This window comes from Oryzias latipes, chromosome 22, assembly GCF_053564925.1.
Source record: "Oryzias latipes strain Hd-rR chromosome 22, Olatipes_Hd-rR_3.1".
NCBI classification, from domain to species: domain Eukaryota; kingdom Metazoa; phylum Chordata; class Actinopteri; order Beloniformes; family Adrianichthyidae; genus Oryzias; species Oryzias latipes.
Window position 1 is genome coordinate 20,666,443 of NC_136258.1, and position 15,394 is coordinate 20,681,836.

General features: G+C 37.9%; 1 long non-coding RNA gene across 1 annotated transcript; it reads left to right on the forward strand.

Annotated features, from left to right (window-relative positions):
• The first annotated feature begins 731 nt into the window (after positions 1-731).
• On the forward strand, positions 732-2,970 carry LOC144989009 (uncharacterized). The gene is made up of 3 exons (XR_013653137.1): positions 732-975; positions 1,699-2,097; positions 2,273-2,970. It is a non-coding gene; the product is annotated as an uncharacterized LOC144989009 (long non-coding RNA).
• Positions 2,971-15,394: the final 12,424 nt, after the last annotated feature.

Below are 15,394 nucleotides of genomic sequence, written 5' to 3' on the forward strand. Positions count from 1 at the left end.
TTAGTGAGAAGGCTTGCAGAGTGAGGAAGTACCTGCTTGTATCTGAGGATCCTGCCTCCCACCACTTCTCACTGAAAACTGGAATCAGTGAAGAAAAAAAGGAAAAACTGAAAGTAAAAGGGGATTGAAAGAAAGAGGAGATAGAGACTGAAATCAGCTGCAAGTTCCAAACAAAACCTATAACCCATAGAATAGAATGTTACATTTGGAAGATTAAAAAAAATAATCAAAGAATTCTAGAAAAATAAATGTTGCAACCCTGTAACCTGAACAATTTCTAAAATATTTGAGACATTTTTTTTAGCACTTAACAAAACTATTTGAACTTACAAAGATTGTGATGACAGCCTTGTTATTCTGGTTTGAACATCTGGATTTTAACTTTCTGGAACAAAAAGCACAGAAACGTGTTGACATGTTTTACTTTAAAGGAACTTTGGTGTTTTTGACATTTTTGCTGCATTTTTTTTCATGATGGAGGACATATAGAGATAGATAAATAAGATTAAAACTGTATTTCTGAGTGTTTCTTTTTCACATCAGGAGTAATAAAAAAGGCAGTTTTATATGAGGTGCCGTGTAGGACATTATTCAGAATTAGCATTCACATACACATGTGAAATCTCTCACACACACTAGTGAAATGCTTGTATACATACAACTGAAAATGTATTCATTCACATACACGTGTGAAATCTCTCACATACACATGTGAAATCTCTCACATACACATGTGAAATCTCTCACATACACATGTGAAATGCTCTCACACACACTACTGAAATCCTCTCACACACACTACTGAAATCCTCTCACACACACTACTGAAATCCTCTCACACACACTACTGAAATTTTCGACAGAAACGGAAGGCATTTCAGTAGAAACGGAAGTTGGCTGATTATAGCGAGATAATCATTCGTCTGAATCATTCGAAAATGGCAGCCGGTTGCGCAAGGAAAACCACCGAAACGTGTAAGTATATTAAAAAATATCCAGTATCTGTTGTAAAATATATTTGTAAATACTTAAGATGATGTGTTTAATATGTTATATTCCTCAATCAACAACCTAGATTGTTTTGAAGCTCATCAATTTCAGTAATGCTAAAGCTAACGCTAACGCGAATTAGCGCCGAAGGCTAAAAACAAACGCTAGATATTACATCAAAAAGCAGTGACTTCTAACCGTAGTCACAAGTTATTAACACATGTTTTAAATGTGTTCATATATGTAGGGACAGACGAGGATGAGGAAAATCCGATCCATTTGCGGATGGAGAAAGATAGCCTGTTTGTTTTCAAGCTAGCTCGTGCCAGATGGGTAGAGACACATGATCAGATTTGACTTCATTTTAATAAACGGTTAATCGTTGTCGTACTGGGTTAAAGGTTTATGTTAAAGACCCAGAAGAGAGAGGAGGAAAGGGCTAGAAGGGAGGAACAGCGACAGGAGAGTCTGTTAAGTTTACTTGAGTTGAAATTATTGTTCTAAAATGTAATGCAGCCATTGTTTTTCCAATTTGTTTAATAAATGTATGAACAAAAATGAATAATTTACATGTATTATTTAAATCTGAGCTATTTTTAACAATCTTAAAAGGATTTTCATATAAATATCAGATGTACATATTTAGAATTTCGTTTTATATGTTAATATTTATTTTTATACATGTTAACAATAATCCTGGTCTTCTAGAGTCATGTGTGTCACAGTTGGAGCTGAAAGGAAAGCAAAGATTTGTCCTTGCAGACGGACGTGACTCTGCTCGTCCTGCATGTTCCTGGTGTTGTCCTGCTGTGGCTCAACATCTGTGGCTAAGCAGTCGCCTTTGCTGATGCACAGAATGTGCAGAATTGAACTGCAGGCAATGATTTTCATTGCAAAGTTTGGTTTTACTTCCAGTTCCCTCAGAAATATTGCTCTCCTCCTCATCTTTATCATGCCAAATGCTCTCTTCTCAACAGAGTGTGTTCTGGAGTGGTTCTGGTTGTAACTGCCTCAATGGCATTCCTCATGGGTTCCCTGTAGGGTGTCAGCAGCATGATGGGATGTGCAATGCAGGGATACCCACCATCACCCAAAAGGATCCTTCAGGTGGGTTTGTTTGATTTACATAAATTGGGCTTTTACGTAGAACCCGTGAATCATGGATTGATCCTGGATTCTCAACAAAAATATCTATAAATTTGGCATTAGAGTCACATACAGCATGCATTTTAATGGAATAAAAAAGCTTCCTGTTAAAATAACAAGCTGCATTATCTTTTAGGGCCTTTATTCTTATGTGGCAGCCATCAATGCTCCTTGTGACCCTTTGGAAGGAGAAAGACCAAGCGAGCTGCTAAAATCCAGAGGCGACTTATGGTAGTTCATTCCCACTGGGAAGCTGGGTGACCCTGCTCATCAGCCGGAGGATGCGGTCTGCCGTCCTGTGGACAACATGGCTCACGGTGGACCGTGTCATGTCAAAGACTCTGGCTACCACACTGTAAGATGTGCCACACCCCAGCCAGAAAAGAAACACCAGGACGTCAGTCTCCTGTGACCCCCCAGAGTGTGAGGAACCCGAAGCTGATGCTTCAGGACCATCGACCCAGATGCTCGATGGTCCTGCGGGTCAACCGAAAATCCAGTCTTGTGTCGGACTGACCGTCAGCGTAAAGGGCCAGGACAGACACCTTTGTGTTGGTAAAGCAGTAGAGACGTGGAAGACCCTGGAAAATGCAACATTAATTATTTCATTGAGGAAATTAAATCACATTTTTTTAATGTTTCTATTTATTTTGATGTCTTACATTTTAGATTATGAAGTATTTATTAATTCTGGAAAATCTCGTGGTTTTTATTTGGCTGGGTTTTTTGATTTTCATTTAAACTTTTAAAAATGAAAGTTTTTGTTTTGTTTTTGTTTAAAACAAGTGATATGGTTTGACTCTGAATAAAAAATTCTAAACTTTGAACTCACAAGTGTTTCATGTAATTGGACTACACAACTCACTTGAAAAAGAATGTTAAACTCTTACCAAGCAGACTGTGTAACCTTGAGCATGATTAGTAACAAAGTTTAAGTTAAAGTTTAGGTTTAACTAAAAAAAAAGCTTTAAGTTTAACTCACAAGTTATTCTGTCTGGTCAGGGCATCCAGAGGAAATCTTCTGAGATGTCTGCTTGTCCTTGCCGTCCTGTGATGCTGCATATCTGCTCGTTTTCAGTTTGATCTCACGAAAAACGGTTGAATTATTGCCAGGAACACGGACAGATTCATTTTCAAAGCCATTTTCAGTAAGGTGTAAGAAAACTACAGAAAAAAATGCCTCCTTGCAAGAGCCCGTTAATCGTTCAGCGGCACAAAAACAAAATAAATATTGGCATGAAAAAATAACTTGGGGGTTTATTTATGAACAAATACATTAAATCAACACCAAAGTGTTTGTAATTTAATTATTTATAAATCAGTCACGTTTTCCATGATCAGAACACAGCAGATTCATAAATAGTCTTTGTAAAATGTTCATATTTATTATGTTTTTACTCTGACAAATAAGTGTCATTCTCCGCGTTAAATAGGAGTAGTTCGCCTCCAGACCAGGTGGTAGCGGTAATGCGCCACTTTGTTTCCGTGTCAAGCGCGTTATGAACAACACCCAAAAGAAAAAAGTACTGAGCACGGGTGTCTGAATTGCTTTTAAATTCAGAGAACTATATAGAACTATATAGTTCTGCACTATATAGGGTTTTAGTAGTTAGGGATCAGGGCAGGAATTCGGACACAGGTTCATTTCCACTGAAATGCCTTCAGTCGAGCAACTTCGTTTCTAACAATAAAGTAAAAAAAAAAAACGTTTCTACTGAAATGCCTTCCGTTTCTATTGAAATTTTCACATGTGTATGTGAGAGGATTTTGGATAGTGTGTGTGAGAGCATTTTCACATGTGTATGTGAGAGCATTTTCAGTAGTGTGTGTGAGAGCATTTTCAGTAGTGTGTGTGAGAGCATTTTCAGTAGTGTGTGTGAGAGCATTTTCAGTAGTGTGTGTGAGAGCATTTCACATGTGTATGTGAGAGCATTTTCAGTAGTGTGTGTGAGAGCATTTTCAGTAGTGTGTGTGAGAGCATTTTCAGTAGTGTGTGTGAGAGCATTTCACATGTGTATGTGAGAGCATTTTCAGTAGTGTATGTGAGAGCATTTTCAGTAGTGTGTGTGAGAGCATTTCACATGTGTATGTGAGAGCATTTTCAGTAGTGTATGTGAGAGCATTTTCAGTAGTGTATGTGAGAGCATTTTCAGTAGTGTGTGTGAGAGCATTTTCAGTAGTGTGTGTGAGAGCATTTTCAGTAGTGTATGTGAGAGCATTTTCAGTAGTGTGTGTGAGAGCATTTTCAGTAGTGTATGTGAGAGCATTTTCAGTAGTGTGTGTGAGAGCATTTTCAGTAGTGTGTGTGAGAGCATTTTCAGTAGTGTGTGTGAGAGCATTTTCAGTAGTGTGTGTGAGAGCATTTCACATGTGTATGTGAGAGCATTTTCAGTAGTGTGTGTGAGAGCATTTTCAGTAGTGTGTGTGAGAGCATTTTCAGTAGTGTGTGTGAGAGCATTTCACATGTGTATGTGAGAGCATTTTCAGTAGTGTATGTGAGAGCATTTTCAGTAGTGTGTGTGAGAGCATTTCACATGTGTATGTGAGAGCATTTTCAGTAGTGTGTGTGAGAGCATTTCACATGTGTATGTGAGAGATTTCACATGTGTATGTGAAAGATTTCACATGTGTATGTGAATGCTAATTCTGAATAATGTCCTACACGGCACCTCATAGTTTTACATTGCTTGTAGCTTTTATGTACAAACTACAATCAGCGGGAAATAAGCTCCTGCTTCATCCTGATACATCCACTTGTAGACAACTAGATACATGTACGTCTTTATTTTTATTTTTCGAGTTGGCATCTGACTCAAAACTGTACGGCCGGATAGCTCCAATGCTGCTCGCTATTTTTGTTGCAACTATTAGTGAGGTGACCTGTCCACAGTGTACCCCTCCCTCACCGAATAGTAGCCAGGTTAGGCTCCAGCTGCCCAGTGACCGTAAACGGATACAGCGGGTTAAGAAAATGGATAAATGGATGGATGAATGGTTCATTGGAGGTAGTTACACTTATATCTATTTTGTGTTTTAAAATTTTAACAATAAATAAATGTTAGAATAAACACACATTTAGGAAAAGTCAGAATCCCATTAGTCCATAGGTTGTTTTTGAACTAAGTTATTATGTTCCAAATCAGTCAAAATGACTGCCTTTGTAGTTCTAGCATTAATTAGTTTTTGCAGCGTTTAAACAAGGTTTGGTAAAATATATATATATATATATATATATATATATATATATATATATATATATTGGCTAATTAGATAAAAGATGATGAAGTTGGACAGCCCACTGAGGTTTGTTACTTAGTTGGATAGTTTATTTTTATGTTTGATTATGATTTCCTCTTCAGAAAATAATTTTAATTAAAGGTGAAATAGCTGTAGGCGATGAATGAGCTAAATATTTCTGACTTGGCAGTGTTGTGGGAAAACAACTATTTAAAGATTGTTCTGATAATTTAGCACTGGATTATATTTAACCAAGTGCTGCTTCAGGGCTTTTCTTCTAAATTTTCAAGGAACTATGTTGTCCATAGAGCCGGAATGTTGTTTTGATGTAAAATTGTGTACTTGTCTTGTCCTCACCTTCTCTGCTCTTTGTTTTTTTTTGTTATCTTTTTCCCAAAATGTCTTTGTTCTGAAATAACAGATTAGATGTCCGGTTTTTTTTCTTGACATTTTTTTCCAGATCACTGGACTTTAAAGTCTCAGTTTTGCATAAAGTCAAAGTGGATCTTTTCTCTTTACATGTATGTCCACTTAGTTGCTGAACAAACAGAATCTATGCAAATCATTTGATATTATTCCATTCATAACTAGAAAGAGATTGGAAATTAGACTTGGAAATGAACATGTAAAAAAGAAAACAAGCTTCATTTCCTTTTCTGACCTCCTTGGCCCTTTTTGACTGTTTACCTTTGGTGGAAAACATAAAAACGTGCTCACAATTTGTGTAAATACATGAAAATGTATTAAAACAGTATTTTTTGTGTGCAAAAAGAGCCCTCAAAAGGTTGTTTTTTTTCTTGATCTATTTAAATTTTCTTTTTTCAAATAATAATATTCCGGCTTGGAAGCGCTTGCACACTATTTCCTGATTGCATTTTCTGGTGTTCTTGTCGTCACCCTCTTGGACTTTTCAAAAAAGAAATAAATTTTTTCCCATTTTCCCTCATTTCAGCAAAAACGTGTCAAGCACGGACTTGAACATTGGTTGTCGTTGTTTTATTTGAAACTTTTGACCTTAAGCTTTATAGTCAAACCAAAGGGGAAATCTTGGGCTTTCAGAAAAGAAGCTGTGGATAAAAATAAAATGCCAATGAGGCACTTATTAAAGTACTGAATTAGTTTTTCACATTTTTATGCAATCTTTTTGTTCAACCCATGGAATACAATCTGAAAATCTGCACTTCAATGGCATCTAAGTTGTTTTATATAAAATTCACTGTGGTAATGTACAAAAACTAAATTAGAAAGAATGTGTCTCTGTCGAAATATTTATGGTCCTGACTGTATATTTCTGCAAAAACCAAGTACAACGTTCAAGACAGTTTGGCTGTCGTTCCTGTCAAAACACAGAGACATTTTAAGAGACGACTTGCTGATGAGATGTGACACTTCACTGCACTCTACTGAACTTCACAGTAAAAAACTAGAAGGATTAGAAAAGAAGAGGTTTTGTATTTTGAGAAAGTTATTATATTTTTACAAAAGAAAAACTAAATGTTACACTTGTAAGAGCAAGCAAGTAAACAACTCATCCTCAAACTGAATTTATTTTACATATTTTTCTCACTTTGAAAATAACCAAAGTTATAGAAAGTATTACATTTTAGTAAGATTCAAAGTACATAGTCACCTCAGTTTCTAACTGTTGTGCCATTTCTGAAAAGGACAAAGAAAAAAATAAGGTGTCATAAAGAGAAGAAAACAAAATGACAACTATAGGTCGCTTAGTGACTTAAATTTAGCGTTCAGCATAAATCTCTCTCAAAATTAAAATGTCAAAAACAGGAGGGACACAAACAAACACCAAATGCTTACTTTATGCTGGTCCTGAATGAAAACACAACATTGAAATTAAACAGGATGCAGAAACTGTTTCTGTGTTGTGGTCAATCCTGCATGGAGACAAATTGCTGGTTTTCACTCCATTCAGCTTTGCTGACTCCTTTGAACTTGCAGGTTGCACCTGTCTTCATTCATCTCCTGAGCTGCAGAGTCTCCCATTGAATTAGAATTCCTACTTGCTTATGGGCAAACTACAACTGACAACTGAATGAGGTGTTCAGGCGGCTAACTGTGACCTGCCTGATTCCATAAAGCCTTGATCTTTTAGTAATTCAGTTTAACTTCTGACTCTCGTGTGATAAAGCAAAGCCCTTTGATTCATTTTAGTGTAGTGACATGATAGTGCAAACGTGTGTGTCTGATTTACTGGAGAAGGTCAACTAAAACATGTACTTTCAGAAAACTTCAGAAAACATAAACATGTCAACAAATTCCTCATTTGTCAAGTTTTATTACAACCTAATTTTCCCAAACTTTGTTACTGAAATGTGATGTTTAAAGCCACAAAAGGTTGGTTTAACAAAGTCGTGCCTCCTGTGTCTACAGTTGAGTTTATGTCCAACAACATGAGAAATTTCGATACTTATAACCCTGCAGATCCAAAACATTATTACACCAGATCAGGGGTCGGCAACCCATGGCTCCGGAGCCACATGTGGCTCTTTCATCCATCTGTTGTGGCTCCCTGTGACTTTGGAAAATAATGAGTATTTTATAATAATTAAATTTTATTTTAGTTTTTTCATTTTTCATGGCATTTCAAAGGCGCTGATGGCTCCGTATGAAGCGAGTGCCACGTAAAAAACAGCTTCGTAATGAGCTCGTATTTATCGGGCGAGACCTGCAGAGCTGATAGCAGGGAGAGGCACGCGGGGCGGCTTCAATAAACACTCCGATCTTCTGCCGGGAACTTGACGTGCCGTGGGGCTGAGACCAACTCGCTGATGACAGACTGAGAGTTCGCGCCAGCGTTGCCAGATAGAGTCACAGGTTTCCAGCCGAAAAGTCATCTGAAAACCGCCAGACCCAGCCAAAAACCGCCCAACACAGCTTTTGTTGATGTTTTTTTTTTCATACTGGACTGATAAAATAAAAGATTTTTCTAAATAAAAGATAGTTCAGACTAAAAATAAAATGTGTACAATATTGAATATTTCTTCAGCAGGCCGCCTTCTTCCATTTATTTTCTTAACCCGCTCTATCCCCGCTATAACCTGCGTCTGGCTCTTTCATCCTTGTGCTGCGCTGGAGCGACCCGACTACCGTATTTAGCGCTTTCTGTGTAGGACACACTGAGGAGCGCGGGGGAAACCAACTCTCAGCTGCAGAGGATATGAACAGGTGAACATGTAGAGAGGAATAGCAGGTAGAGAGGCGGAGGAGGGGCTTTGGCTTCAAACTCTGTCAAAGAGATGCAAACACGGGCGTCAGATTGAGACGCAGCTTTCCGTGCAGGAGTTGAAGCAGAGACTTTCTCTGGGATGATTTTATGAACTCACACATGGAAACATGATTACCAAGTAGAACTCTTCAAAATAATAATCCTGATCTCTCCACGTTCTTTGCAGCGGTGTATGCTTCAGACGATCTCCGATTGGCCAATCTCCATGTCAATCAAGTCCCGTACTTCTCAGTGAGGATTTTGATTGGTTGGTGGATTTTAAAGAAGTACTTTTTTTTTTTTATCTTTTCTGGCCTGCGATCTACACTCATGTCATTGAAGATCGACCGGTAGATCGCGATCGACGTAATGAGCACCTTTGAATAATATATACATGCATAATATATATAATGATGTCAAAACGGGTTGTGGCTCCGGGAGCTTTCTTTTTTATTAGGGGCGGTCCCAAATGGCTCTTTAAGTAAAAAAGGTTGCCGACCCCTGCACCAGATGAACAACTGCAAAAGGGCATTAGGGTTTCTGCCTGCATTCATCAAACAAGCCACGATTGCATAAAAGTCAAGTGCAAGGAATTCCTAATCACCTAAAAGGTGTAAATGGCAAGAACTAAATAATAAAGCAAATAAAGTCTAATCAATGGGAACACTTTTTTGACTCATCTCACATTTTCAAAAGCTTCTAAATAAGCTACTAAACATTTAAAAACAAACATATCTGGGTATGAATTTGAATTAAATATACATTTCCTTTGTAATTGCAGCAGATTAACTATTTATAGAACCGTTCTGCAGGAAAAAAATGACTCCTCTGATCCACAGAACAAAGCCGCTTATAAAGTGGAAACTCTCCAGACCAATTTTGTTGATGCTTTTGTTATGACAGAGGGTGACAAAGGGGACCTTTAGCATTGTGATAAAACACAGCTGTGCTGAGAAAACATGCAGAAGTAAATGCTGTGCGATTTTTGGAAGACAGTCTTTCCCTAGTTTTTGAAAATTGCAGACTTTTATTTTAGGTGGATTGTAATCGCTTTGGCCTGCGCAGTGTTGTAGTGGTCAGTACTCTCAATGAGAGGGCCCTGGTTCAATCCCAGGCTGGGATGTTTCTGTGTGGAGTTTGCATGTTTTCCTCGTGGGTTATCTTCAGGCACTCCAGCTACCTCTCAAGGTCCAACAACGTGCTTCATTGGCAATCTGGCGATTACTAAATTGTCTCATAGGTGTGAATGTGAGTGTGTGTAGATGTGTGGCCCTGTGACACACTGGCAACCAAGAGTGTAACCTACCTCAACAGTTGGGAGATTCAATTCAACTTATTTTTTTTTATATTGCCCAATATTACAACACTGTTGTCTCAATGGGCTTCAATAATTGCACAAAACATAAAATCAGTTATAAAACACTATTGCTGATTTCTAAACCAAACTGAACAGACCAAGCTAAACTGGGCATCCCTGCCCTTTGACCCTTTTTCTCAGTAAGGAAAAACCCGATTCCAGGGCAAAAAAGGTAGAGACCTCAGGGATGTCCACGTGAAGGAGGGATCCTCTCCCAGGATGGACGGGCGATGCACCAGAAGAATTCACGTATCTAATTCTACAACTACATGTTTGAATAGTGTAGCAGATGGGCTTCACCGAGATGGAACAGGGGGACAGCTGGGGACCCAAGACGAGGTCCACAACCAAGGACAGAAGCACATTCTCCTTGGTCTTTACAGTGTTTATGTAATAATCCCCCTTATTGTAACCACCGTGCCCGTTTTCTATGTAGGTGTGCCTGTATATTTGCTGCAATTATCTGATATATGTCTTTCTGATTGGTCGAACACCCAATCCAGGTAATCAACTGCAAGCAGTGGAAACAGGCAGGGTTGTCGATCTTGAGGATCTGGGTTGGGGCTGCCCTGGTAGAGATCCCTGGTTTATTCTGCTTTGGCCTCACGACAGCAAGTGCCAGCCAGCCTAATGATTCTAATCTGAACAAAATGTGTAGAAAACTGATGGAAAACTTTTTCTTTTTGATATATACTTAAATTGCAACATTGGATTTTATTCTTGGGAGACAATATTTTATCTGATAGGTGGTAAAAACTGGTCCAACAAAAGCACAGGACTAAAAGCGTCTTTCACTATGCCTGATGCAAAAGATTTAGACATTCCCTCCTTTTTCTCAAGCTCTACTCTTGCTTGGTTTTTAACTCAACTCTTTTAGCAACTTATACTGAGTCTTAAAAACAACTCCCTGATGCACCAGTAACCAGTTCTTCGCTAGCATTATAAATGTCTGCCTGCTTGCTGGGATTCCATCTTAGACCTTGGTGAGCAATCAAGTTCCCAGAGCTTTCAGTAGCACATGGTGAAGGGATTACCTCACTGGTACTTTCTCCATCATGTCCACCACACGGCATAAATATAGCTACAACCAGAGTTTACTTGCTGCTTAGGTGTAGTGTGTCGGGATGAAAAGACGTGGATATGCATGGCTAAATACATGGTGGACTCTGCAGCTCTAACTGTATCGGACAGGCGACTCATGTGGAAACAGCATTATCCTGAGGCAAACTTAGGGGCGGATAGCTTAAAGATAAACACACACACACACACACACAGCCACACACACACCTACACACACACACACACACACACACACAGGCATCTGTCTTTGCAAATAAAAACGTATTTTTCCTTTTTTTGCCTGCAGGTATTGTGCGCTAGCTAAAGTAATGTACATGTATTGATTTGAACCGACCATGCAGTTTGCCTTTGACTCCATTCACTGTAATAAATGAAGTACCGGTAGTTAGATCATCTAGGATGAAAGAGAAATCTCTTTCTGATGTTGTGGTTGTTTTAAATTCTTGGGAGTAGTTAGCATCTTGGATAGCGGTCAGAGCGTTTTTTTTCTTCTTTTTTTTGGGATGAGACAAGAGGAACCCCAGGAGGTGTTGGGCTTGAAGCTTCAGAGAGTGAAAACAAAAGAATAAATGTGATTTAGAGTTAAAAAAAAATGGTGGTTTAGGATAAAATACGAGTTGTTTTCTAATAAAACAGCACATATTTTTAAACCAAAAGACTCAATGAGCATAGTTTCAGAGATTAATGAACATAAAGATCAAAGTTCATTCTTTACAATAATTATGATATAAGAATGACATTTTTTAAATATGTGCATGGTAACCATCTTATTTAAATATATATTTTTAAATGTATAAACCATTCATGAATTTCTTCTATTACAGCTGTAATAGTTTTGTTTGTTTTCAGTTATGAATCTTCTGTTTCACCCTGTAATTCACATCAGGCTCAGGATAATAGTTATCCACAGCTGTATTCATTTAAGTTCATCAACCTCAGTGTATTTAACGTCTGGTTTTTCAGTTTATCCTTGTCAAGTCATCTGCACTATTATCTTTTCTGAGCTTATTCATGTTTAAGTTTATTAATTGAATCTTTATGTTCCTGCAACAAACAGTTGTGGGTCCTTCATTCCCAGATTTCTGACAGAAGTGAAGAATAATCATTTAAAAATAGTCCTAGAATATTTACTTGGTACAAGGCCAGTTTTGCATTAGATACGCCAAAGATCACTTAAATGTGTGTTATGCTAACTTTAGACCCACTTCGATCAGCATTTGAACTGTTGTAAAAGCGCTCCTTTTGTTTTTAATAATGAATACGCCATTTTTAGCAAATTTACAAAACTTCTGTTGCTTTCTCGGACATAGAATATGTAGAGAAGCAAGAGTTCGTTAGAGATTTGCCTCTGAGCTGTGGGCGCAGAGCAAACCAACCCCCCCTTCCCATCACCCATAACTATCTGTTATAGGTTATATCTGTTTACTAGCTCAGACCCCCAACCTAACATTAGCGGTTCAACAAACATGGAGAGCAATATTTATGCTATCCAGCTGTACAGCTTTGAGCCAGATGTCAGAATGGATTAGGAAAACAAAGACGTACATGGGTCTAGTCATTCACAAGTGGATGGAGCGGAGCAGGGAGCTTGTGGGCAAAGCATCAAATTTTCTATGGAACAAATACAAACATTTTCAGATGACTTTTTTTCATCTGCTCCTGATTTACAACAATCGGAATAACGAAATTCTCAAAAATGCACATTTAAGCTTAATTTTCTTAATATATGTCCTGCATCATCATACAAATGCCACAAGAACATGTTCAAAACACAATTTTCATCACAGTGGGTATTTAAAATAATTTGGCATCACTTTAAATGGTGTTGCTAAACAGTTGACAAAGGGAAAATGTTGTTTCCTTTATTTACTAAAGAAAGACAATATCTTTAGTAAATAAAGTAAATAATGTCTTTAGTAAATAAAGGAAACTGTGCAGGGCTGCACGGTGGCACATTGGTTAGCGCTCTTGCCTCACAGCAAGAAGGCCCCCTGTTCAAGTCCCCTTGCTGGGGGACCCAAAACAGACGGCAGATCAATGGGGGACCTCTCTGTGTGGAGTTTTCATGTCCTCCCTGTGCATGCATGGGTTTCCTCCAGGGTCTCCAGCTTCCTCCCGCTGTCCAAAAACATGCTTTATAGGTCAATTGGCAACTCTAAATTGTCCCTAGGTATGAGTGTGAGTGTGAATGTGAATGGGTGTGTGATTGCAGCCCTGCGACAGACTGGCAAACTGTCCAGGGTCTACCCTGCCTTTGCGGGTGGCTGGGATAGGCTCCGGCAGCCCCGTGACCCCCGAAAGCGACAAAACGGCAGAAGATGAAAATGAATGAAAAAGACTATGTGTTTAAAAGTTACAAAATCAAACAATATTTATAACTAGCATTTTGATCAGTTTGATTACAGGCTTTAGAGTCATATACAGGAGTATTTAAAGTGCATCTTTCTTTATCTAAATAATGGATTCCAGTACCGCATTCACATTTTTGTATTAAATGCTTCTCTATCTTTACCTAAACTGCAACTGATTTTAATTAAAGGTGTATTAAACTGAAATTGGGGAGGAAAACATGATTAATCAAAGCTTTTAAAAAACATAGCAAGACTGCTCGATGAGAGAAGTTGTAGCCGACATCAATTAAAACCAATCTTGCTGGAAACCCAGAGGCCACTACAAACTCACATGACCTCAGCAGACCCTTTTGGGATGATGTAACACTGAGGAAACTCACTAGCAGTACATCATCTGATCTTTTTTCTTACATTATCTGAGCTTTAAAAGACTGTCACTGAATCCTGTACCATTATGACTATGTGTTTAAAGTTTTATCCTCTAAAAATGTTGCAATTTAAGCGTATATCAAAAAGAAAAAGTTTTCCATCAGTTTATCGAACCAAACACCCTAAAATGGAGTTCCACAGGGGAGCTGTCTCAGTCCGCTTTTACTTTTCCCATACTTGTTGCCACTCTGTGAATTATTAAACAGTGTTCTGCAGTGGAAAATGTGCATTATATTTTGTTTAACCAAACACAGTTACACATTGTCATTGATATAAACAAAAGAACTAAGTCATTATTTATTAAACCTAAATGGAAACAAAAACAGAAATCTATATTCCAAGCCCCAAAAAAAACCCCAAACATAAGTCCCACATTTAAAATGGACAAAAACACTCTATTTTAGATTATAAACCAAGAAACCGTAAGAGAAGTTAATCCCCCCACCTCCCAAATATACTGTACTGTACTTGACTAAGAAAATTCAAGTCATTAAAAATGTTTATTAGCTAATATTTTAACAATCTGTAGGAGTACTGCATAGACCTTCTTTAACGTTAGGGAATTAGTTCAAGGTTCTCATATTTGAGAGGCTCCTTGCAAAGGTTATAGGCAAAACTTTCTAGACTCATACGAGCTATTTATCTTTGGAAAACCCTTCATGCTTGAATTTATTTCTAGTTATTTAAAAAAATATTCTTCAGTGTGATTTTCAATTCTAGTTGATGCTAAAGTAAGGTGTAGTCCTTGGTTTAATAGTACGTTGCAAATCAGTGACAGGAAGAGGTTAATCTCCTGTTGACAGGAAGTAAAGTACGGGACACAGTCTTATTAGAACAGCCAGCATATTACACAGAGAAAAACCAATAACTTATTTCTTCATTTTAGCTTAATGTTCTAATTCATTTTCTTCAATATATTGCCATTTTACCATTGATTTATTCCTGATTTTATTTAATGTATAGTCTCCATTTTTGCTGTATTATTTTATCATTGTTAAGTGTGTGCAGTTCTTTGCTGTCAGCACTTTGAGGTGTATTTGAAAGGTCCCTCTGTTGTTATCAGGTCATTATAGAAAACCTTATACTAAAAAAATCAAGGAAAATCTGTTTTTGGTAGTATAAGTGAATCTACTGTTTGTGGTTTGTGGTTAATAACATAAGAGGGAGTTTTTCTCCACTACAACAGTGAACGTGTCATGAATGCTTTTAGCACCTGCTTTCCTGCTGCAGACAAGTATCATCTCCATTTTGTGCTGCATCAGCATTGCTGCTTTAAGGAATTCCAGTTCTGTTTTGAAATCATGAAAATTTGATGAATCTAGAGTATGCCCTCATTAATTCTGAGAGTAACAATAAATAAATACACAAATAAAAACATGCATGCATGATTTATTACAATTGTTACCATGGGAATCATTTATGTTTGGTTCTGATATTTTCATGAGATTTCCAAATCACTCAGTTTCGCTGATGCTTTCCGGGACGGGTTCTGGGGGGTCCCCTGGACCACTAAATCGGATTCACCAACATTTACCACCCCCCTTCTCTCTCTCTCGTTTGTGCGCGCGTGCTGCCTCGCGC